The following is a 23,069-nucleotide window of genomic DNA, read 5'->3' as shown; positions in this document are numbered from 1 at the left end:
TTTCCAACCTCTCCTCATAGCTAATGCCCTCCAGACCAGGCAACATCCTGGTAAACCTCTTCTGTACCCTCTCCAAAGCCTCCACGTCCTTCTGGTAGTGTGGCGACCAGAATTGCATGCAATATTCTAAGTGTGGCCTAACTAAAGTTCTGGACAGCTGCAGCATGACTTGCCAATTTTTATACTCTATGCCCCGACCGATGAAGGCAAGCATGCCATATGCCTTCTTGACTACCTTATCCACCTGCATTGCCACTTTCAGTGACCTGTGGACCTGTACGCCCAGATCTCATTGCCTGTCAAAACTCCTAAGGCTTCTGCCATTTACTGTATACTTCCCACCTGCATTCGATCTTCCAAAATGCATTACCTCACATTTGTCCGGATTAAACTCCATCTGCCATTTCTCCGCCCAAGTCTCCAACCGATCTATATCCTGCTGTATCCTCTGACAATCCTCATCAATATCCGCAACTTCGCCAACCTTTGTGTCGTCCGCAAACTTACTAATCAGACCAGCTACATTTTCCTCCAAATCATTTATATATACTACAAACAGCAAAGGTCCCAGCACTGATCCCTGCAGAACACCACTAGTCACATCCCTACATTCAGAAAAGCACCTTTCCACTGCTACCCTCTGTCTTCTGTGACTGAGCCAGTTCTGTATCCATCTTGCCAGCTCACCTCTGATCCCGTGCGACTTCACCTTTTGTACCAGTTTGCCATGAGGGACCTTGTCAAAGGCTTCACTGAAGTCCAAATAGATAACATCCACTGCCCTTCCTTCATCAATCATCTTCGTCACTTCCTCAAAAAACTCAATCAAGTTAGTGAGACACGACCTCCCCTTCACAAAACCTTGCTGCCTCTCACTATTAAGTCCATTTGTTTCCAAATGGGAGTAAATCCAGTCCCGAAGAATCCTCTCTAATAATTTCCCTACCACTGACGTAAGGCTCACCGGCTTATAATTTCCTGGATTATCCTTCCTACCCTTCTTAAACAAAGGAACAACATTGGCTATTCTCCAATCCTCTGGGACCTCACCTGTCGCCAATGAGAATGCAAAGATTTCTGTCAAGACCCCAGCAATTTCTTCCCTTGCCTCCCTTAGTATTCTGGGGTAGATCCCATCAGGCCCTGGGGACTTATCTACCTTAATGCTTTGCAAGACACCCAACACATCCTCCTTTTTGATAATGAGATGACTGAGACTATCTGCACTCCCTTCCCTAGGCTCATCATCCACCAAGTCCTTCTCTTTGGTGAATACTGATGCAAAGTACTCATTTAGTACCTTGCCCATTTCCTCTGGCTCCACACACAGATTCCCTTCTCTGTCCTTGAGTGGGCCAACCATTTCCCTCGTTACCCTCTTGCTCTTTATATATGTATAAAAAGCCTTGGGATCATCCTTAATCCTGTTTGCCAATGACTTTTCATGACCCCTTTTAGCCCTCCTGACTCCTTTCTTAAGTTCCTTTCTACTGTCTTTATATACCTCAAGGGCTTCGTCTGTTCCCAGCCTTCCAGCCCTTACGAATGCTTCCTTTTTCTTTTTGACTAGGCTCACAATATCCCACGTTATCCAAGGTTCCCGAAACTTGCCAAACTTATCCTTCTTCCTCACAGGAACATGCTGGTCCTGGATTCTAATCAACTGACATGTGAAAGACTCCCACATGTCAGATGTTGATTTACCCTCAAACAGCCGCCCCCAATCTAAATTCTTCAGTTCCTGCCTAATATTGTTTTAATTAGCCTTCCCCCAATTTAGCACCTTCACTCGAGGACGACTCTTTTCCTTATCCACAAGTATTATGGTCACTGTTCTCGAAATGCTTCCCTATTGAAACTTCGAACGTCTGGCCGGGCTCATTCCCCAATACCAGTTCCAGAACGGCCCCATCCCTAGTTGGACTATCCACGTATTGTTTCAAGAAGCCCTCCTGGATGCTCCTTACAAATTCTGCCCCATCTAAGCCCCTAGCACCAAGTGAGTCCCAGTCAATATAGGGGAAGTTAAAATTACCCACCACTACAACCCTGTTACCTTTACATCTTTCCAAAATCTGTCTACATATCTGCTCCTCTACATTCCGCTGGCTGTTGGGAGGCCTATAGAAAAACCCCAACATCGTGACTGCATCCTTCCTATTCTTGAGCTCCACCCATATTGTCTCGCTGCAAGACCCCTCCGAGGTGTCCTCCCGCAGTACAGCTGTGATATTCTCCTTAACCAATAATGCAACTTCCCCACCCCTTTTACATCCCCCTCTATCCCGCCTGAAGCTTCTAAATCCTGGAACATTTAGCTGTCAATCCTGTCCTTCCCTCAACCAAGTCTCTGTAATAGCAACAACATCATAATTCCAAATACTAATCCAAGCTCTAAGTTCATCTGCCTTACCTGTTATACTTCTCGCATTGAAACAAACGCACTTCAGACCACCAGTCCCGCTGAGCTCCGCAACATCTCCCTACCTGCTCTTCTTCTTAGTCTTACTGGCCTTATTTACTAGCTCCCCCTCATTTATTTCACTTGCTGTCCTACTGCTCTGGTTCCCACCCCCCTGCCACACTAGTTTAAACCCTCCCGAGTGACGCTAGCAAACCTCGCAGCCAGGATATTTGTGCCCCTCCAGTTTAGATGCAACCCTTCCTTCTTGTACAGGTCCCATTTGTCCCTGAAGAGATCCCAATGGTCCAGATATCTGAAACCCTCCTTTCTACACGAGCTGTTCAGCCACGTGTTTAGCTGCACTATCTTCCTATTTTTAGCCTCACTGGCATGTGGCACAGGGAGTAATCCCAAGATTACAACCCTAGAGGTCCTGTCTTTTAACTTTCTACCCAACTCCCTAAACTCCCCCTGCAGGACCTTGTCACTCTTCCTGCCTATGTCATTGGTACCGATGTGTACCACAACGTCTAGCTGTTCACCCTCCCCCTTCAGAATGCCCCCTGTCAATTCAGAGACATCCTTGACCCTGGCACGAGGGAGGCAACATACCATCCTGGAGTCTCTTTCACGTCCAGAGAAGCGCCTATCTGTGCCCCTGACTATAGAGTCCCCTATAACTATTGCTCTTCTGCGCTTTGCGCCTCACTGAACAACAGTGCCGCCATGGTGCCACTGATCTGGCTGCTGCTGCTGTTTTCCCCTGATAGGCCATCCCCCCCAACAGTATCCAAAACGGTATACTTGTTAGAGAGGGGGATAGCCACAGGGGACTCCTGCACTTACTGCCTGCCCCTTCTAGCAGTCACCCATCTATCTGCCTGCACCTTGGGTGTAACCACTTCTCTAAAACTCCAATCTATGACGCTCTCTGCCACCTACATGCTCCGAAGTGCATCCAGTTGCCGCTCCAACCGATCCATGCGGTCTGTGAGGAGCAGCAACTGGGTACACTTTATTAGAATTAGAATTAGAACATTACAGCGCAGTACAGGCTCTTCGGCCCTCGATGTTGCGCCGACCTGTGAAACCATCTGACCTACACTATTCCATTTTCATCCATATGTCTATCCAATGACCACTTAAATGCCCTTAAAGTTGGCGAATCTACTACTGCTGCAGGCAGGGCGTTCCACGCCCCGACTACTCTCTGAGTAAAGAAACTACCTCTGACATCTGTCCTATATCTATCACCCCTCAACTTAAAGCTATGTCCCCTCGTGTTTGCCATCACCATCCGAGGAAAAAGACGCTCACTATCCACCCTATCTAACCCTCTGATTATCTTAAACGTCTCTATTAAGTCCTCCTCCTTCTCTCCAACGAAAACAACTTCAAGTCCCTCAGCCTTTCCTCGTAAGACCTTCCCTCCATACCAGGCAACATCCTAGTAAATCTCCTCTGCACCCTTTCCATAGCTTCCACATCCTTCCTATAATGAGGTGACCAGAACTGCACACAATACTCCAGGTGCGGTCTCACCAGAGTTTTGTACAGCTGCAGCATGACCTCGTGGCTCCGAAACTCGATCCCCCTACTAATAAAAGCTAACACACCATATGCCTTCTTAACAGCCCTATTAACCTGGGTAGCAACCTTCAGGGATTTATGTACCTGGACACCAAGATCTCTCTGTTCATCTACACTACCAAGAATCTTCCCATTAGCCCAGTACTCTGCATTCCTGTTACTCCTTCCAAAGTGAATCACCTCGCACTTTTCCGCATTAAACTCCATTTGCCATCTCTCAGCCCAGCTCTGCAGCCTATCTATGTCCCTCTGTACCCTACTACATCCTTCGGCACTATCCACAACTCCACCGACCTTAGTGTCATCTGCAAATTTACTAACCCACCCTTCTACACCCTCTTCCAGGTCATTTATAAAAATGACAAACAGCAGTGGCCCCAAAACAGATCCTTGCGGTACACCACTAGTAACTAAACTCCAGGATGAACATTTGCCATCAACCACCACCCTCTGTCTTCTTTCAGCTAGCCAATTTCTGATCCAAAGCTCTAAATCACCTTCAACCCCATTCTTCCGTATTTTCTGCAATAGCCTACCGTGGGGAACCTTATCAAACGCCTTACTGAAATCCATATACACCACATCCACTGCTTTACCCTCATCCACCTGTTTGGTCACCTTCTCGAAAAACTCAATAAGGTTTGTGAGGCACGACCTACCCGTCACAAAACCGTGCTGACTATCGCTAATGAACTTATTCTTTTCAAGATGATTATAAATCCTGTCTCTAATAACCTTTTCCAACATTTTACCCACCACCGAAGTAAGGCTCACAGGTCTATAATTACCAGGGCTGTCTCTACTCCCCTTCTTGAACAAGGGGACAACATTTGCTATCCTCCAGTCTTCCGGCACTATTCCTGTCGACAATGACGACATAAAGATCAAGGACAAAGGCTCTGCAATCTCCTCCCTAGCTTCCCAGAGAATCCTAGGGTAAATTCCATCTGGCCCAGGGGACTTATCTATTTTCACACTTTCCAAAATTGATAACACCTCCTCCTTGTGAACCTCAATCCCATCTAGCCTAGTAGCCTGAATCTCAGTACTCTCCTCAACAACATTTTCTTTCTCTACTGTAAATACTGACGCAAAATATTCATTTAACACTTCCCCTATCTCCTCTGATTCCACACACAACTTCCCACTACTATCCTTGATTGGCCCTAATCTAACTCTAGTCATTCTTTTATTCCTGATATATCTATAGAAAGCCTTAGTGTTTTCCCTGATCCTATCCGCCAATGACTTCTCGTGTCCTCTCCTTGCTCTTCTTAGCTCTCCCTTTAGATCCTTCCTGGCTAGCTTGTAGCTCTCAAGCGCCCTAACTGAGCCTTCACGTCTCATCCTAACATAAGCCGCCTTCTTCCTCTTGACAAGCGCTTCAACTTCTTTAGTAAACCACGGCTCCCTCGCTCGACAACTTCCTCCCTACCTCACAGGTACATACTTATCAAGGACACGCAGTTGCTGCTCCTTGAATAAGCTCCACATTTCGATTGTTCCCATCCCCTGCAGTTTCCTTCCCCATCCTACGCATCCTAAATCTTGCCTAATCGCATCATAATTTCCTTTCCCCCAGCTATAATTTTTGCCCTGCGGTATATACCTGTCCCTGCCCATCGCTAAGGTAAACCTAACCAAATTGTGATCACTATCACCAAAGTGCTCACCTACATCTAAACCTAACACCCGGCCAGGTTCATTGCCCAGTACCAAATCCAATGTGGCATCGCCCCTGGTTGGCCTGTCTACATACTGTGTCAGAAAACCCTCCTGCACACACTGGACAAAAACTGACCCATCTAAAGTACTCGAACTATAGTATTTTCAGTCAATATTTGGAAAGTTAAAGTCCCCCATAACAACTACCCTGTTACTCTCGCTCCTGTCGAGAATCATCTTCGCTATCCTTTCCTCTACATCTCTGGAACTATTCGGAGGTCTACAAAAGACTCCCAACAGGGTAACCTCACCTCTCCTGTTTCTAACCTCGGCAGACGAGTCCTCAAACGTCCTTTCTGTCGCTGTAATACTCTCCTTGATTAACAATGCCACACCCCCCCCTCTTTTACCATCTTCTCTGTTCTTACTGAAACATCTAAATCCCGGAACCTGCAACATCCATTCCTGCCCCTGCTCTACCCATGTCTCCGAAATGGCCACTACATCGAGATCCCAGGTACCAACCCATGCTGCAAGCTCACCCACCTTATTCCGGATGCTCCTGGCATTGAAGTAGACACACTTTAAACCAGGTTCTTGCTTGCCAGTGCCCTTTTGCATCCTTGTAACCATGTCCCTTACCTCACTACTCTCAACATCCTGTACACTGGCACTACAATTTAGGTTCCCATTTCCCTGCTGAATTAGTTTAAACCCCCCCGAAGAGCACTAGCAAATCTCCCCCCCAGGATATTGGTACCCCTCTGGTTCAGGTGAAGACCATCCTGTTTGTCGAGGTCCCACCTACCCCAGAAAGAGCCCCAATTATCCAGGAAACCAAAACCCTCCCTCCTGCACCATCCCTGCAGCCACGTGTTCAACTCCTCTCTCTCCCTATTCCTCGCTTCGCTATCACGTGGCACGGGCAACAACCCAGAGATAACAACTCTGTTTGTTCTCGCTCTTAGCTTCCACCCTAGCTCCCTGAATTTCTGTCTTAAATCCCCATCTCTCTTCCTACCTATGTCGTTGGTGCCTATGTGGACCACGACTTGGGGCTGCTCCCCCTCCCCCTTAAGGATCCCAAAAACACGATCCGAGACATCACGAACCCTGGCACCTGGGAGGCAACATACCAACCGTGAGTCTCTCTCGTTCCCACAGAACCTCCTATCTGTTCCCCAAACTATGGAGTCCCCAATGACTAATGCTCTGCTCCTCTTCCCTTCTGAGCAACAGGGACAGACTCTGTGCCAGATACCTGTACCCCATTGCTTACCCCTGGTAAGTCGTCCCCCACAACAGTATCCAAAACGGTATACCTGTTGTTGAGGGAAACGGCCACAGGGGATCCCTGCACTGACTGCTGGTTCCCTCTCCTTCCCCTGACGGTAACCCATCTACCTACTTCTTTTACCTGAGGTGTGACTACCTCCCCATAACTCCTCTCAATAACCTCCTCCGCCTCCCGAATGATCCTAAGTTCATCCAGCTCCAGCTCCAATTCCCTAACACGGTTCTCGAGGAGCTGGAGTTGGGTGCACTTCCTGCAGATGTCGTCGTCCGGAACGCTGGAAGCGTCACAGACCTCCCACATCTCACAGGTGAAGCACTTCACCCCTCTAACTGACATTTCTAGCACTAATTAATAAATTAATTTAAGATAAATAAATACTTATTAAATCCTTACTAAATTGTTATAACTATATGGTCCCTAGTGCTAGATTCCCACTATAAATATTAAATGCTAACTAAATACAGTAATCTCCTCCCTCTGGTTTAGTTACTCTACTTATTAATTAGTTAATTAGGGTTTTAATCAATTTTTATCAATGTTTTATTTTCAAAATCAGTAAAAAAAATTCCCTACCAGCCAATCAATTCACAGCTTTTCTGTGACGTCACTTTCAGTTTTTTTTTTACCAGAGGTATGTTTTTTATACTTACCGGTCCGGAACTCTGCCCTCCGAGTCTTCTCCCAGTCAGCTGTGCTCTTTGGAAGCTCTGGGCTCCCCTCACTCTGAGGACAGGTAGAAAATGAAAGGAGCTCCTCGCTCCCTCCTTACCGAACTTCCACTATAGCACTCTATTGCAACCCAAGTCAGCACTCCAGTACAAACAAAGTCAGCACTGTAAGATGGCTCACTTTTATACTGACTCACTCTAGCCCCCTGAAAACTGGTTTAAACCAATTCTCTAATTAACAAGGTGCAGCTGCAAGCAGAGCCTGAGTGAATCCTGTTTAAAGCTAGTCTAAAACTCACCTTCCCCAACCCTAACAGCAACTGTTAAGTTGATCTGCTAAATAAAAGACAGATTCGATTTAAGGTAAAATTAACCCTTAATTATCTTCACTTACCAAACTTCCACTTGGTGAACTAAGTGCCGTCAGTTTTTTCTTACATTGAGCGGAGGCTTGCTGTGGCTTCTGATGGCAGATTTTCTGCACAGTCTTGCCTAGTGTCCCTTTAGATCACATATCCTGCTGGTAACACTGAATGCAGGACAGCTACTTAATTGATGCATTAGATGGTACTTGCTGCACGACGTGCCCTGTTGAGGTGCCTTGACTACCTCACTTGTAGTTGCTGTTTCTCCAAGCGCTTGTATGTATCGCCCGTTTGCAGCTATGGCTTCGTATTTTCTGCTACCTTCGAGGAGACTGTCAATGTCATATCCTCTTTATCAAGAAGATCCTTTCGGAGTGCCTCTATTAGAATTGGTGCAATTGCCAGTTCCATTATTCTCACGAAGAGTTCTGCATCTGAGAAAATGCAATCTTTGCCTTTTTCTTGACATCTGACGAACTGGTCAATAGTTTCTTTAGGCTATTGTCATTTGGCCATCAGCTCAAGTCAATGACCTTGACTTTTAGTTGATCTTCCAGCCTTGTCCAGAGTTTAGATGGGTCTTTCTGGTCTGCTTCTATCTGTCCAGAAGTGTTGCTGCAATGTAGAACATCATATCTAAAATAAAAGCAAAATGCGAATGCTGGAAATCTGAAATCAAAACAGAAGGTGACAGAAGTACTCGGCAGCTCTGGAAGCATCTGTGGAGAGAGAAGCAGAGTTAATGTTTCAGGTCTGTGACCTTTCATCAGAACCTTTGAAAGATCACTGACCTGAAATGTTAACTCTGCTTCTCTTTCCACAGATGCTGCCAGACCTGCTGAGTATTTCTGGCATTTTCTGTTTTTATTGCAAACTTTATCTTTATTGCTTGATTGTCCAGTTCTGTGACTGCAAGATTTAAAAAGCATAACTCCATACAGTCAAAATAGTTGGAATTTGTGAAGTATTTCCGGAACCTTCCAATTCATAGCTGGATATTTTGTCATCATGTCAAAACTATTTTCTCACAGGAATTCTTTTTCCAGAGCTTTCTCTTCAATTAGTTTCTTTGTAATAGCTTTTCTTCGAGGGAAAAAAGATCAATTCAGGTCTACTCTGCCTGCAGCACTGGACCTCTGCCACGCCCTGAGCTCTGCGGCTACAATGTGGGCTTTCAGCCTTTGCACGGGGAGATTTGCCCACGGAGCTCTTTTTGCCAGAAAAACCATGAAGCTTAATGGCAGTGCAGTCTCGCAGCCCTGACTCCAATCAGCTTTTCCTCTTTTGAGCCCAATTCTGCAAGAGTACTGCTGCTCTAGCTGACTACGGTTTGATAAAATTTCCCTTTTTGGTTACTCACTCTCTAAGTACCGATTCCTGAGGGTTGGTTTGCAAATACAGCCCTCTGTTGCGTTGCCAATGCTTCCACAAGTTACGTTCAGTGTTGTCCTAGGCTTTTATGGCTTTACACAGGAGAAAAAGTCATCCATGATGTCGCGCTTGTGATCACTGTCACTGTATCGTACACCGCTAACACATTGTGCCTCTCTGCGTCGCTGCTGCCCTATTGTGTTCTGCTGCCACTATATTGTGTTATTGGTTTTAACACAGAAGTACCAAACACTGTGACAATAATTGGTAAGATAAGTGAAGGGTACTTTATGACAGAACAACAGAATTACAGGAGAGCTCTTCAATACACGTGCTACCTGCTAACACTACTCCAACTACTGTGTCACATGCTAGATTGTATCACTTCCTGTGAAGAGAGAGAGAGAGAGAGAGAGAGAGAGATCACTCCTGACAGAATGACGTCTATCCAGAATACTCCGCATCACTACAAGTAGGGTGTGGGCAAACACTTACTACTTGTGCAAGCAAAAAAATGCCAGTTCTCTCACTAAATCAGTGTCCAACATAGTGACCAAAGAAAGTCAATAATTAATCTTCTCATTTAAAGCTTCTTCACAAAAATGCAGCTTTGTTTTGTTTTGATTAATAGTAAGATAAATTTTAATGTCTCTATCTTTCTGAAATTGTCTCGCCGGCCCCCCATGTAAGCAAAAATTGTAATGTGGCTCCCCCGAGTGAATAGTTTGGACAGCCCTGCTGTATATCTTCAGAGAGCAAGCATTTTCTCTCCAGTTGCCAGTGATGGGTTCCCTTCTTACAGACTGCTAGAGGCCAAAACATGATGGTTCATTCCCTACAGCATGCTTTCCTCCAAAAAGTCTGTTAAATTTATCTGGATTTAGAATTCAAAAGGTTATTGTTTTGCTCCAAAACGCAGAGACCAGTAATCTGCGTTCCACAAAGCCTTTCCATTGTCCTAGGTGCTAACACCGCTCTGGTACATTTTGCACGTTCTCAATAGCGGACTCCATGTTTTACGATCCAAAAGTCTGTGCTGGCAAAATCCATTGTTCTTCAGGTGTTAGTGCTGTAGTTGTTGTTCTTCAGAAAACAGTCTTTGATCTGTTCCCTCTGTCATCCTAATGACCTTTTGCCGAGTGGAGGTGAGATCAGCTGACCTCCTAGACTACATCTTGAACTTTTAAAAAAATCACAATCTTTAAAACACAATCATGTTACAAGATCCATCGTTCATGACAATGAGCGAGACAACTCAAGAATTAATGTTTCAAAAACAGAGAAATAATTAGTAAATCACATAAAAAACAGTAAACAAGGCTCTGAGAACTCTTACAGTACTTGTGAGGATGCCCAGAGGAAGAACATCAAATGACATGGGTAAATGACTTGATTATTTGCATAGAATAAGAAATTGAGAACACATGCAGAAGGTGGTTATAAATCTATGATATATCCCATTACTTTTACACACAGTCAGTAAAACAATAACTTCAGTTACAAAGCAGAGAAGGCAGGGTTAATGGTCTAATGCAAGAGGAAACAGTTGCAAATCAAGTGAAAAATAATGTCGCCTTCCAAAGTAGGCTCAAATATACTGAATTTATAGTGATGGAGAAGAAAAAATCCACAACATCTTGGGCATGAAATTCATTTGGCTGATATTTGGGCACAAACATCATTTCCACAATTGTAGCCTTGCCATGCGCAGTTCCCACACAGAGCTGGGGCTACATTTTCGCCACAGAGGCAGGAAACAGGAGCAGGTTGGGAAACTGATAAATTTAACATCTTTGCATAGGCAAGCCCTCAATTGGTTTGGAAACGGGTTTCCTACCCTTGGTGCGGGGTGGGGGGGGGGGAAACAGAGGTGGGTCAGATGAAGTGGGACTCATTTAGACTCCCACGGCAGCATCACTAAGGCTGCTAGTTGTCCTAAGGAAGAAACCTGGGATTTATACCGAAGCCTTCCACTGCACGAGGGAAGTGAGATGTCACAGAGGAGCCAGAAGCCTCACTTCATTGATGTTGACCTGGACCTAATGCTGGAGGCCATGAGGGAGAGGAGGGAGGTCCTCTTTCTAGAGTGTGGCAGGAGGAGGCCATGTCATTGTGCAGCAGGGGAAACTCTCTGTTCAGTGCCATCTCCCTCCACCTCCTCCTCTCTCACCTCCTACTCCTCCCCTGATGAACTGTCTCCTTCCAGAGTCTCATCATCCTCAAGGTCCACACCTCTCTGAAGAGGCATGTTATGGTGAGTGCAGCAGACCACCAGAGATCCTTGCCTGAAGGTATTGGAGGGTGCCACCCAACAGCTCCAGGTACTGGAATCACATCTTTAGAAGCCCGATGGCCTGCTCACCTACTGCCCTACTAAACAGGCGGCATTGGTTATATAGTCTCTGTGCCTCTGTCTGAGGCTCCTGTAGAGGGGTGAGCAGCCATGTCTTCAAGGGATATCTCTTCTTTCTTTAGGATCTGTCCACGCACTCTGGGGGTTGGAGTAAAGATCTGAGGCAGATCTGGACTGTTCGAGGATGAAGGAGTCATGACAGCTGCCAGCGAAGCGAGTGCACACACGGAGGAAGCTCTTGTTGTGGTCAAAGACCAGTGGGACGTTGAGGAAGTAGAAGCCCTTCCTGTTGATGGATCTCAGTGGGTGCCTTGATGGCCACATGGCTACAATCAAAGATGCCCTGCACCTGGGGAAATCCAGTAATGGAGATGAAACCTAATTCCCTCTCTCCCTGCAAGGGCATGTCCGTCATGAAATGAATGTGTTGTTCAGCTCTGGCAAAGAGGGCATCAGTGACCAGTGAGATGCAGTAATGTGCAACCATTTGTGAGATGCCACTAAGGTCTGCAGCTGACCCTTGGAAGGAGCCAGAGACAAAGAAGTTCAAGACCACAGTGACTTTGACGGCCACATGCAGGGTATGGCGATGAGTGCTGCAAGGTGTAAGGTCTTCAGCGACAAGACACAGATGTCTGTGACCATCTGCCTGGACAGTCGTAGTCTCCAGCGGCATTAGAACTTGGTTACCTTCAGGTAACGTCTCCAAACCTACCACCATTTCAGCTATGGCAGACACATCACCCAAACACAATGACACACAATCACTGACATTCTGTCTTGCAGGAGAAAGTTGTCTACAGCAGGGTGGAGGTTCACCAAGAAACCATCCCTTCAGCGTCCTGGAACAAATGGTCCCTAGGATCATAGGCATCAGTCCCATGGAGCCAGTGGCAGCAAGCACTGCCAAAGCCATCCTGCATGATGGTAAGTTGCTGCCTTAAGCACTTTCTCCACTAACACCTCACTTTCATCCTGAAAGGTTCCATGAAATGGAGAATGCAGATGGAATGACTGTGGACCTTCTGCTTTCCTCCCTAATTCCCTCTCCTAAGGTAGCCAAGAACAGCTGGCTGTTCAGCCCCTGCAGCCTCACAGAGAAGACCAAGAGGAAGAAGAGGCACCGTCACGCAACCTAAAACTCGCAGCCACCAGCTCAGATACTGGCATTGTTGGTGGGGAGACAGTGGCGTAGTGGTAATGTCACTGAACTAATAATGCAGCGGCCGAGACTAATGCCCTGGGGATACAGGTACCTATCCCACCACGGCAGCTGGTGGAATTTAAATGCAATTAATTAATAAATTCAATTAATTAGTAAAAAAAAATCTGGAACTGAAAGCAAGTCTCAGTAATGGTGCCTGGAAACTATCATTGATTGTAGTAAAAACCCATTTGGTTCACCAATGCCCTTTAGGGATGGAAATCTGCTATCTTTATCTGGTGTTTGACTCTTAACTGCCCTCTGAAATGGCCGAGCAAGCAACTGCGTTGTCGAGGGCAATGAGGGATGGGCAACAAATGCTGGCCTTGCCAGTGATGCCCACATCCCATGAAAGAATAAAAAAAATTAAAGGCTATTTTAGCTTGGGGATCTGGCTAGGAGCATGGCAGAGTCAGGCTCCAATGCGGCACAGGGCCTCGTACAGACCTTGGGGCCCATCCTTTCCATATGGAGGGCACCTCTGTGACAGCACTGCCAGACCAACCCATGATGGAGCATGATGAAACAGAAGATCTTGAGGGAACTCGACAGGGTGGATGCTGGGAGGATGTTTCCCCTTATGAGACTAGAACCAAGGGACACAATTTAAAAATAAGGGATCTCCCAGTTAAGACAGAGATGAGAATTTTGTTTCTGAGGGTTGTTAGGCTGTGGAATTCTCTTCCCTAGTGAGCAGTGGAGACAGGGCCATTGAATATTTTTAAAGCTAAGTTAGATTGACTCCCTTGACAGTCAAGAAACTAAGGGTATAGGGTGTAGACAGGAAAGTAGAGTTGAGGCCACAATCAGATGAGCCATGTTCTTATCAAATGACAGAGCAGGCGCAAGAACCCAAATGGCCACTCCTGCTCCTAATTTGTATGTTCGGATATCTGCTGGCCGCTGTCTCAATTTTTACTGCAGCACAGGAGGAAGCCTCCCGATATATCAATGCTGCACTGGAAACTCAGATAGAGGTCATGAGATCCCTGGTTCTCAGACTGTAGCCATTGTGGATGTGGATCTCAATGCTCGATGGGGAATGCAGGTTCTCACAGCAATCCAGCAATCTGTGCTCCAGCTTTTAAGAGGGCAGTTAATAGTCAACCACATTGCAGTGAGTCTGGAGTCACATGTAAGCCAGACCAGATATGGACAGCAGATTTGCTTCCCTAGTGAACCAGATGGGTTTTGAATGACAATCTTCAGTTTCAGCTTCAATCAATAGCTTCAGGGCACCGTTACTGAGACTAGCTTTCAATCCCAGATTTTCATTAATCAATTGAATTTAAATTCCACTAGCTGCCATAGTGGGATTGGAAACTGTGCCCCCAGGGCATTAGCCTGGTCCTCTGGGTTACTAGTTCAGAGAAATTACCCTCCACCACCGTCTCCCCAGGTGCTGAGCTGCCACCCCATGGGAGTGACCATGGCAACGTGGAGTACAAACATGCTGTCCTCCATTAGGATGACAGCATTCGTGCTCCCACTTTTGCCACTCCGCCAGTGCCCCTGCTGTTGCCTCTCAGTCAGCCATCCCAGACTGCTGCCACACATGCTGAGGTGGTGCAGTTCAAAGCCAAGCCCAGAACTACTTGAGGGAGTCCTCCAAGGCCATCTGCAGTCTCCCCCATTGAAAGTCAGCAACCTGCCACCAGCCATGCTGCAGCACTGCCTAGGAGCATTAGGCCAGGATGGGCACCCACAAGACTGGCAGTGAGGGGATGCACAAGGGTGATTCTTTTGTATTATTGATGTATTGCTGGGTAAAATTGTTGAGTGAAGGTTTGCTGTTGGCTTTTATTGAGTCATGTAGGTCAAAGGCACTTTGTGATGGGGAGCCTGAAGTGGTGTACTGTAAGGGAATGGTGGGTCGGTGTGTGGGTGGAGAAGTTCCTCTTAACTGAAATGAAGCCTCACTATGCAGTCCCTTTCAATTGCATGAAGTATGTGATTTCCCAGGAGGTTGCGGCTGGGCACTCACAATAGTGAAGCTCTGGAGGCAGTTAGTCATGGAAAAAAGGAGCCTTGGTTTCTCCTTGCCTAGAGTAGGAAGACTTGGCTGGAACGAAAGCCTGAAACATAGTTGCAACTAGATCTTGCAATGAATGTTTACATCAACTGTGTTCCAAATGTACTTGAGTTTGTAATCTTCTGATTTAAGGGAGTAAATGTTGGGACTAGAAAGAATAGCAGAGGGATGACAGAGTAAGTATTTTGATGGGAATGAAGACATTGATGGGAGAGATAGAAGAATAATTCAGCAGGTTAACAGTGCAGGTGTTATGCTGGGGGAATGGCCAAAGAACAGAGGGTTGGGAGCCTGAGGGTAAATTAACTTAAAGATTTTTCTTCTAAGGGGCAGAAACTGAGTGTGATGGAAAGATGGGGATGAGAAAGGAGACGTGAAAGTAGACAGGGAGGACCTTGGGTGATCAAAACTTTGGATGCAAAAGAGGCCACATGAGATGCCAAGTTAAAGGGGCAGCTATAAGTGTTGGGTTGGAGAGTTTATGCGAACAAGATTGAGTTGGGACACAACGTCTAAGACGGGAATGAGGAAATCATAAAGAATGAAGAATCGTTCATTACGGGTCCTCAGTCAGGAAATGAGTATAGAGTATGACTATGAGGCAGGACGGATGGAAGATTGTGAGGTGCCCAAAGTATGAGATAATACTAAAGGAATGGGGGAAGCTGCAGTGGTTCAGGGACATGAAATGTGCAGCCAGGTGGGCAGGCATCGATAAGAGTGAAATCTTACATTGGTTTTCATCACTGACCTCTCTGCTTGAATTTCTGATATGCATTCCTGAGGGTATGCCTCAGTGCCTAGAGCACAAATTCCTAATGTTTATCTTATACAGTGCAGGGCTAAGTGTACAAATTTGTGCTCCTTGTGAGCTTGGATTAGTACTTGGAAGTATGATGTTGTTGCTATTACAGAGACTTGGTTGAGGGAAGGGCAGGATTGGCAGCTAAATGATACAGGCTTTAGAAGCTTCAGGCGGGATAGAGGGGAATGTAAAAGGGGTGGGGGAGTTGCATTACTGGTTAAGGAGATTATCACAGCTGTACTGTGGGAGGACACCTCAGAGGGGTCATGCAGCGAGGCAATATGGGTGGAGCTCAGGAACAGGAAGGGTGCAGTCACGATGTTGGGGGTTTACTACAGGCCTCCCAACAGCCAGCAGGAGGTAGAGGAGCAGATATGTAGACAGATTTTGGAAAGATGTAAAGGTAACAGGGTTGTGGTGGTGGGTGATTTTAACTTCCCCAATATTGACTGGGACTCACTTAGTACTAGGGGCTTGGATGGGGCAGAATTTGTGAGGAGCATCCAGGAGGGCTTCTTGAAACAGTATGTAGATAGTCCAACTAGGGATGGGGCCATTCTGGACCTGGTATTGGGGAATGAGCCCGGCCAGGTGGTCGAAGTTTCAGTGGGGGAGCATTTCGGGAGCAGTGGCCATAATTCCATAAGTTTTAAGGTACTTGTGGATAAGGATAAGAGTTGTCCTCGGGTGAAGGTGCTAAATTGGGGGAAGGCTAATTATAACAATATTAGGCAGGAACTGAAGAATTTAGATTGGGGGCAGCTGTTTGAGGGTAAATCAACATCTGACATGTGGGAGTCTTTCAAACGTCAGCTGATTAGAATCCAGGACCAGCATGTTCCTGTGAGGAAGAAAGACAAGTTTGGCAAGTTTCGGGAAGCTTGGATAACACGGGATATTGTGAGCCTAGTCAAAAAGAAAAAGGAAGCATTTGAAAGGGCTGGAAGGCTAGGAACAGATGAAGCACTTGAGGAATATAAAGACAGTAGGAAGGAACTTAAGCAAGGAGTTAGGAGGGCTAAAAGGGGTCATGAAAAGTCATTGGCAAACAGGATTACGGAAAATCCCAAGGCTTTTTATACATATATAAAGAGCAAGAGGGTAACCAGGGAAAGGGTTGGCCCATTCAAGGACAGAGATGGGAATCTATGTGTGGAGCCAGAGGAAATAGACGAGGTACTAAATGAGTACTTTGCATCAGTATTCACCAAAGAGAAGGATTTGGTGGATGATGAGCCGAGGGAAGGGAGTGCAGATAGTCTCAGTCATCTCATTATCAAAAAGGAGGTGTTGGGTGTCTTGCAAAGCATTAAGGTAGATAAGTCCCCAGCGCCTGATGGGATCTACCCTGGAATACTGAGGGAGGCAAGGGAGGAAATTGCTGGGGCCTTGACAGAAATCTTTGCATTCTCATTGGCTACAGGTGAGGTCCCAGAGGATTGGAGAATAGCCAATGTTGTGCCTTTGTTTAAGAAGGGTGGCAAGGATAATCCAGGAAATTATAGGCCGGTGAGCCTTACGTCAGTGGTAGGGAAACTATTAGAGAGGATTATTCGGGACAGGATTTACTCCCATTTGGAAACAAACAAACTTATTAGCGAGAGACAGCATGGTTTTGAGAAGGGGAGGTCGTGTCTTACTAATTTGATTGAGTTTTTTGAGGAAGTGACGAAGATGATTGATGAGGGAAGGGCGGTGGATGTTGTCTATAAGGACTTTAGTAAAGCCTTTGACAAGGTCCCACATGGCAGACTGGTGCAAAAGGTGAATTCACACGGGATCAGAGGTGAGCTGGCAAGATGGATACAGAACTGGCTCGGTCATAGAAGACAGAGAGTAACAGTGGATGGGTGTTTTTCTGAATGGAGGGATGTGACTAGGGGTGTTCCGCAGGGATCAGTGCTGGGACCTTTGCTGTTTGTAGTATATATAAATGATTTGGAGGAAAATGTAGCTGGTCTGATTAGTAAGTTTGCGGACAACACAAAGGTTGGTGGAGTTGCGGATAATGATGAGGATTGTCAGAGGATACAGCAGGATATAGATCGATTAAAGACTGAGGCGGAGAAATGGCAGATGGAGTTTAATCCGGACAAATGTGAGGTAATGCATTTTGGAAGGTCTAATGCAGGTGGGAGGTATACAGTAAATGGCAGAACCCTTAGGAGTTTTGACAGGCAGAGAAGTGTGGGTGTACAGGTCCACAGGTCACTGAAAGTGGCAACGCAGGTGGATAAGGTAGTCAAGAAGGCATACGGCATGCTTGCCTTCATCGGTTGGGGCATAGAGTATAAAAATTGGCAAGTCATGTTGCAGCTGTACAGAACCTTAGTTAGGCCACACATAGAATATTGCGTGCAATTCTGGTCGCCACACTACCAGAAGGACGTGGAGGCTTTGGAGAGGGTACAGAGGAGGTTTACCAGGATGTTGCCTGGTCTGGGGGGCATTAGCTATGAGGAGAGGTTGGAAAAACTCAGATTGTTTTCACTGGAACAACGGAGGTGGAGGGGCGACATGATAGAGGTTTACAAAGTTATGAGTGGCATGGACAGAGTGGATAGTCAGAAGCTTTTTCCCAGGGTGGAAGTCAGTTACTGGGGGACATAGGTTTAAGGTGCGAGGGGAAAAGTTTAGAGGAGATGTGCGAAGCAAGTTTTTTTACACAGAGGGTGGTGAGTGCCTGGAACTTGCTGCCAGGGGAGGTGGTGGAAGCAGGTACGATAGCAACGTTTAAGAGACATCTTGACAAATATATGAATAGGAAGGGAATAGAGGGATATGGGCCCCGGAAGTGCAGAAGGTGTTAGTTTAGGCAGGCATCAAGATTGGCGCAGGCTTGAAGGGCCGAATGGCCTGTTCCTGTGCTGTATTGTTCTTTGTTCTTTGGTAGGGAGCCTCACCCAGCAGGAATATGTATTGGGAAATCGCAGACACACTCCCACAATTTTCCATTCATGTGGACAAAAACTCGAAGAGAATATCCATGATTTTGCAATATTTACTCTCGGTGGGTAAGGCACCCTGCTGTGTGTGCAATTTCAAGAATTAGATCTTGTTCTTCAATTACTCAGCAATTCCAGCAGCAATAAAAAAAAAAGTGTAATCCATTAAGTTGGCAACAATACTGACTTGGAAATTAGTTTTGGCCAGTTTTGAAACGTCAAATGCTCACAGGGAATGATGAGCATGACAAATTGATCCTTGGCCCTCATCTACGACAAGCTGCTGATGCCTGTCGCACCTCCATCGGCAGCTCTGCTGCAGAATACAAATTTGATTCACCTACCTCAATAGGAAATGCATTCCACATCAACTTAAAAAATAACTACACCCACCTTTTGGGTGGCAGACACTGACTAGGCCACATATATTGCCAGAAAATCTGACTGAAACAGACCCAAGGTCTCAGAGTAGCCCAATTGGATGGAGGGTTCCTAAAATATGCGCTAGGTGTCTTATTAGCATATACAAGGGACCCAATGCCTATTTCAGGCAACTTTGGATCAGATGTTCTCTGGGCATCGTTGAGGCGCACAATGTTAACCCCTGAAAATGTGCCTTATTACACCCTTTTTACTTCCGTAAAATTTCTACCCTATAATTCTAATCAGATATAACACGTCCACATACATAGTGACATTAAACAATAAGAAAAATATCATGAGGCATTTCTAATAAAGGCGCACTACCAGCAAAATGAGATTTTAAAGGTGCTATCACTTGAAACACATCATCCTGCAGCTTACATAATGGACACAGGATGATTCACTGTGCTGTTTACAATATTAAATGTACAAATATTAAAAAACTATATTTTGATTTTCATAAGAAAAATGCACATATAGCAAAGAACCTAACAAGACATACATTTGCACTTCTCTGTCCTTCATTCAGTAAGGCTTGCCCTCGTGCATGTCCATATGCTCTTCCAGTCATCTTTAGTGCTTCTACACAGATCAAAGAACATCCGCAAGTAACTCTGAGAAAACAATTTTAAAACAACTTATTAGCTTATATTTTCTACTGAACCATAAGAAGAAAGCTGAGAATTTGCTGCCTTCAGGTATTTTTGGAAAACAGTAACTAGCATATTTCAGTATGATTCCATGCAAAGTTTACATAGAAATTCCGGATTAACAATAGTGCGTGTTTTCAAAGACTTTGTCCATCAGTCTAAGAAAAATGAACTTACAAAACTGTCTACAAGTTCATTAATTTTTTATTTTAATCCAAGCAACAAAACTGCACAGCTGACAGAAAGGAAAAAGCAAGCTTGGTTTTAAATCCTACCCTTTAATAAAAGCTAGGAAGAAAAAGATTTCTCAATGCACAACCCTGGTATGTAGCCTTGCACACCAGGTGCACAAGCATGCTGGGATAGATTTTGATTGTGGGAGAGTTTAAAAGGGGCGATAGTGAATCAGCAGTCTGTTTTATATCTCATCTGAAGTCAAATTATACCCCATTGAGTTCTTAACGAACAGACAGACAGTCAGAAAAAGCACACCTGCAATTTATTGCATACACCAATGGTAGGAAGCTCTACAAATGAAAACCAATCATCTTGGGTTCAGGTAGAAAAGCCATTGTTTTTCAGGCCATTCCACAATCATATTTAAACATAACAAATCTTCTTTTGCAGCTGGTTTACTTATTTTGTATTTATTTTCCATCAATTAGCTGTGTTTGCATTATACCGTTACTCACTTTTCTTCTATTTACTAGAAAGCAACAGAAAGGGAAAAACAATTAGAAAAATCAGAAATGGGCAAACCCACTGATATATAGAAAAGGATAACTACTAGAAGAGAAACAGTTGGTGGGAAATGGGATACAAAGACACCTGGGCTAGTTGCAAATGTGTTAATAGATTTATGCTGCAGAGCACAGAGGGGGAGGGTGAACAGCCAGAGGCCATGGTACCAACAACGTAGGCAGAAAGAGGGATGTAGCAAGTACTCCCTGTGCCAAACGCTAGTGAGTATAGAAATAGGAGGATAGAGCAGATGAATGTGTGGCTAGAGAGGGGGAAGGTTTTGAATTCCTCGGACATTGCGGACAGTTCAGGGGAAGATGGCACCTGTACAGGCCAGATGGGTTGCATCTCAAGAGAGCCAGGACCAATGTCCTTGTGGGGAAGTTTGCTAGTGCTGTTGGCTTAAACTAACTTGGCAGAGGAATGGGAACCAACATGTAGCATTAGAAAAGAGAAACAAGGTGCACAAACAACAGGGAGAGACAGATATCACTAAAGTAAGAAATACTAAGTAATTAGGCAGGGTTAGAGTAAGAGGGAACGTAATAAGTTCTAAACTAGGTTTACTGTGCATGTATGTACACTGCATGGCAAATAAGGTTGGTGAGCTGCAGGTGCAGATAACCACATGCAAATATGATGCTGTGGTGATAATGGAGATCTGGCTCAATAAAGGGCAGGTCTGGGTACTAAATATCCCTGGATACAAGGTGTTCAGGATAGACAGGGAAGGAAAGAAAGTAGTAGGGGTGGCAATATTGATCAAGGAGAATGTTAGTAGTGGAGAGAGAGAATGCCCTAGAAGGGTCAAGGATAGAATCTACTTAGTTAGAGTTAAGAAATAATAGAGGTACCATTATGCTACTGTGTCTATTCTATAGGTCACCAACTAATGGGAAAGATATCAAGGAGCAAATTAGTTGGGAAATTACAAGGAGGTGCAGAAACTATACAGTAGTGATAATAGGGGTCTTTAATTATCCCAATATGAACTGATATTAATAATGTAAAGGGCAGAGAGGGGGAGGAGTTTTGAAGTGTTTTGAAGAGAATATTCTTGATCAGTATGTTTCCAGCCCAACGAGGAAGGGGACCTTGGTAGATTTGGCTCTGGGGAATGAGGTGGGTTGAGTGGATCAAGTGTCAGCAGGGGAACGTTTAGGGAACATTGATCCAGGATCATAAGGTTAGGTTAGCTATGGAAAAGAACAATGAGCAACCTAGAATAAAAGTACTTATTTGGAGAAAGTCCAATTTCAGTGGGGTGAGAACAGATATGGCTCAGGTAAACTCGAATCAAAGTTTGGCAGGCAAAGCTGTAATGGAACAATGGGCTACCTTTGAAGAGGAGATGATTCGGCTACAGTTGAAGTATATTCCCATAAGGGGAAAAGGTAGGGCAACCAAAGCCAGAGCTCCTTGGATGACAAAAAGAGATCGAGTAAGACAAAGCAGAAAAAAGGGTATGAATGACAGATACAAGAAATGCTGGATTCACTCAGCAGGTCTGGCAGCATCTGTGGAAAGAGAAGCAGAGTTAACGTTTCGGGTCAGTGACCCTTCTTCGGAACTCCTGTTCCGAAGAAGGGTCACTGACCCGAAACGTTAACTCTGCTTCTCTTTCCACAGATGCTGCCAGACCTGCTGAGTGAATCCAGCATTTCTTGTTTTTGTTTCAGATTTCCAGCATCCGCAGTATTTTGCTTTTATATGAATGACAGATGTCAGGTTGATAATACAAGTGAGAATCAGGCTGAATATAGAAAGTTGAGTGGGTAAGTGAAAAGGGAAATAAGAGAAGAGAGAGAGTATGAGAAAAGACTAGCAGCTAAGATAAAAAGGAATCCAAAAGTCTTCTATAGGCATACAAGTAGCAAAAAAGTAGTAAGAGGAGGGCTGAGGTCAATTAGGGACCAAAAAGGGGATCTATGCATGGAGACAGAGGCCATGGCTGAGGTACTAAATGTGCATCTTGCATCTGTCTTTACCGAGGAACAAGATGCTGTCAAAGTCATAGTGAAAGTGGAGGTAGTTGAGACACTAGATGGGCTAAAAATTGATACAGAGGAGGTATTAGAAAGTCTGGCTGTACGTAAATTTGATAATTCACCAGGAGCAGGTGGGATGCACCGGAAGATGCTGAGGAATGCAAGGGTGGAAACTGTGGAGGCACTGGTCATAATCTTCCAATCCTCCTTGGATACAACGGCGTTGGTAGGGAACCGGAGAATTGCAAATGTTACACCCCTATTCAAAAAAAAAGGTGCAAGGATAAACCCAGCAATTACATGCAGTCAGTTTAATCTCCATGGGGGGGAGGGGGGCAAGTTTTTACAGACGATAAGCCAGGAAAAATTAACAGCCACTTGGACTCGTGCGGATTAATTAGGGAAAGCCAGCATAGATTTGTTAAAGGCAAGTCCTGTTTAACTAACTTGATTTGAGTTTTTTGATGAGGTAACAGAGACGGTTGATGAGGTAATGCAGTTGATGTAGTGCATATGGACTTCCAAAAGTTTGACAGCACCCCATAATAGACTTCCCAGCAAAGGTGAA

At 45.2% G+C, this 23,069-nt stretch overlaps 1 protein-coding gene across 1 annotated transcript in view; it reads right to left on the bottom strand.

Moving 5' to 3' along the window:
• The window catches only part of LOC137370992 (piwi-like protein 4), a 157,235-nt gene extending 137,551 nt beyond the window's left edge, over nt 1-19,684 (bottom strand). The window contains exon 1 of the mRNA XM_068032897.1: nt 19,625-19,684. The gene's annotated coding sequence lies outside the window, so the exon portion shown is untranslated. The remainder of the gene's footprint in view (nt 1-19,624) is intronic.
• Nucleotides 19,685-23,069: the final 3,385 nt, after the last annotated feature.

This window comes from Heterodontus francisci, chromosome 6, assembly GCF_036365525.1.
Source record: "Heterodontus francisci isolate sHetFra1 chromosome 6, sHetFra1.hap1, whole genome shotgun sequence".
Taxonomy (NCBI): Eukaryota; Metazoa; Chordata; class Chondrichthyes; order Heterodontiformes; family Heterodontidae; genus Heterodontus; species Heterodontus francisci.
The sequence above is the reverse complement of the archived record's forward strand: the minus strand, read 5'-3'. Positions and strand labels throughout refer to the sequence as shown.